The sequence below is a fragment of the Arachis ipaensis genome, chromosome B03, assembly GCF_000816755.2.
Source record: "Arachis ipaensis cultivar K30076 chromosome B03, Araip1.1, whole genome shotgun sequence".
Taxonomy (NCBI): Eukaryota; Viridiplantae; Streptophyta; class Magnoliopsida; order Fabales; family Fabaceae; genus Arachis; species Arachis ipaensis.
The window spans coordinates 63,516,261-63,519,643 of NC_029787.2; positions in this window are offsets into that span (position 1 = coordinate 63,516,261).

Genomic DNA, 3,383 nt, shown 5'->3' on the forward strand with positions numbered 1-3,383 from the left:
GCTTTTTACAAAATAAAATGAAATTAAAATAAAAAATAAATTAAATGAAAATCCTAATTCTAGCTTGTTCTTGTGCCTTTGAGTGATGATGTGGGCTTTGCATGCTTTGGATTTGAAGAGAGATGGGTTTGGTTGGCCTTGGTTTAATTGGTTTGGAGCATGGGTTAAGCTTGGTTCAAGTTGGTTTGGTGTGGGACACCTTCCAGGGCAATGCTCCGCTCTCCACAAGAGCGCAACATTCAATTTGTGTCCCTGGCCGTGTCAATTTTGGTGCGTGACAAGGTCCAAGCATCAAAGTAGCGCTCCGCTCTTGGGGAGAGCGTAGCATTGATGCTTCAAGAATGAGGTTCCAGGTTCAAATCCTTGTGGCTTCACTAGCAAACATTTTCCTTTGAATTTTTCTTGGAGAGAGCACGACAATCTCTCCAAGAGAGCGGAGCACAATAATGATGTAGAGCGCTACTTTGCTTTGGAGTGAGGTTCCAGCTTCGAACCTTGGTAGTTGCACTTTCGTATATTTTTGCTTGTTTTTGGTCCTTAAAGATGCCTTTCACTCTTGCTTCAATTTTGTGCCAAATATAGATTGCCATATATCATTGGAAAGCTTTGAATGTCATCTTTCCAATGCAACTAGAAGCACATCAATTAGACGTCTGTAGCTCAAGTTATAGCCCTTTGAATGAGGCATAGTCATGCTGTGAGCGCCCAAGCTTAACTTAGTTAAAATTCTTGCTTCCAAGTTGAAATGGCATCACGATAATGCTCCGCTCTTGGCAAGAGCGGAGCTTTGTGTGCTGATTGCTAATTTCCTTTAATTTGGTCATGGGCCACGCTTTTAAAAGCGTGGCCTAAGCCTCCAAAGTGTGCTCCAACTTCAAAGTGTGCCCCAAAGCTCTTTTTTCTCCTTTTTAGCTTATTTTGTGCTTTTTGCTTCTTTTTCTTCTTATCTCCTACAAAATTTATAAAATCAAAAGATCAAGGAAATATACCATTTAAGTACAAAAGCATTCATTATTCAAGCACAATTCATCAATTTCTTGTATGAAAAAGCACAGAAAAACATGACATGGTGACATGTCATCACAACACCAAACTTAAACCTTGTTTGTCCCCAAGCAAGAAAAGAATCATGCAATAAAGATTGACAATCAAAGGTAAGAAGAATAGCAACTCAATGTTCATGGTAAGCTAGTTTTCTAAGCATGCTACAATCACAAAAGAAATGTAAATGATTGATGCTTCTATCTAGCTCATTTTATAAAATCTTTCTCTTATATTTCTTCTTTGAAACAAGCTTTTGATTTTCTTATTAGCTTCTCCTTTTGGGTGCTTTGCCCCATGAGTTGATAACAAAGCTACGACTTCTAAATGCTTTGTTTTCAAGTATTACCACTTGATACATAAGCACCACAAGCATTTAATTAGAGGACTTCATTAAGCTCATTTGTTTTTTTTCTTGACTCTCTAATCATTGATGCTCAAAGCCTTGAGCTTTGAGGGAGTGCATTTACACTTGAGCCTAGCCTTGACTTCTAAGTGTTTTATTTTCAAGCATTTGGCTTGATACATAAACACCACAAGTACTTAACAAATTAATTGTCATTGGTACTCAGAGCCTTCAGCTTTCTCATTCTTTCCCTTTTTCTTTCTTGCTTTAATTGTATTTGCTTCTTCAAGGTTTTCATGATTTTCAAAAGATTTCACAAAATGTCCTAGATGAAAACTTCAATTAAATAAAATCCAATGCAATTGAGCAACAATTAATCATACTAGCTTTCCAATACTTGTATGCATATGCTAAACTCTTCTTTAATGCCTTGTTTGTTTATGATCATGATACTTTACTGCTTTAAGCTTTACAAAACTCAAGTTGGTAGTCATAATGGCATGGCAACATGTTACAAATCAATATTCAAGCTATGCTTATTCATACCACACATGCATACAGAGAATATAAAAACAATCATGCAAAATAAAGTGCTGGAAACAAAGGAGAGGAAAAGGAACTTTACAACCTTGTAGTCCATCTTCTCTATTGTTGTCATTTTCCTCTTATTCTTCCCTTTCCCTTGCCAAACTCAGAATGCTTGCTCATCCTCAAGCAAAAATGAGAACAATGGCTATGGGGCTAAGATGGATCATGAATGTCTTATATAATGAAATGTTAGTAGCACATGTGTTTTAAGCAAGCAAAATTAAAGATAACAATCAAGGCACAACAGACAGAGACATTTTGATTGCATAGATAAGAAGGTGTGCACAATACATTGCATAAAAGATAAGTGGCACACCAAACTTAGTGTGACACTTTCACTTGGAATTAATGCAAGTATCTTGTAAGAATTGGCACCAAATTTTGTTGCATAGCAACACCAAACTTAGAATGCTATCATATGTCAATTTATTTGAATTAAAACTAAGCAATTGAAACTGTTATTTGTTAAGTACAATCACCAAGCCAAGAATCTGTCATGTATAAAGCTCTCTTGGTAATGTATTAACAAACACAGTAAATAAGCAAACTAAAATGAAAACATTTAAAAATAGAAAAATGACTAAAGAAAGTAGAATGAAAAAGTGTCAAATTAAAAGAGAAAAATAAAACTGTAGAGGCATTATGATTATGCAGACAAGTAGTGTTGCTTGAATGAATTACATAGAAAATAAGTGGCACACCAAACTTAGAATCTTAGTGTGACACTTTCATTTTTGAATTGATGCAATCATCCAAAAAGATTAAAAATAATTTGTTGCAAGGCAACACCAAACTTAGAATGTAACCATATGCCTATTTATTGAATTTAAACAAAGCAAAGAAACAAAACAAAGCAAAGGGAGGAGATATTACCTACGGTTGGGTTACCTCCCAACAAGTGCTCTTTTAGTGTCAATGGCTTGACATGTTGTTCTTTACTTTCTTCCTCTTCTTCCAGTTTGTTAAGTGGAATGACCTCAAGGGGGGAGAATATTCAGCTACTGTCCCTTGTCTTGGCCTTTCCTCAGCAAGCTTCCTTTTACAAATGGCTTGATTGATCTTGCTTGCTGGATCAGGGACAGGATTGGTGCTCTTGCTAGTTGCCTTCACTCCTTTGAATTCAAAACTTGGTTGCTGTGTGATTATTGGAGTTTTGTATTCATCTAGAGCCTTTTGAATTGGTGGTTCCATGAACTCTTCCTTCATGTACTTCTCTGCCTCACTTGAGTGTAAATTTTCTGGAATGACTTCCTCACTTTCATGCTCCTCCACTCCTTTCTTTGCACCCAACATTTGACTTAATAGCTTTTTCATTGAGGAGGTTTGTTGTTCTTCCCAAGATTTCTTCATCTCCTCTTCATATTTTTCGATCACAGATTCAAGGGAAGTTTGTGAGGGTTGTGAATGT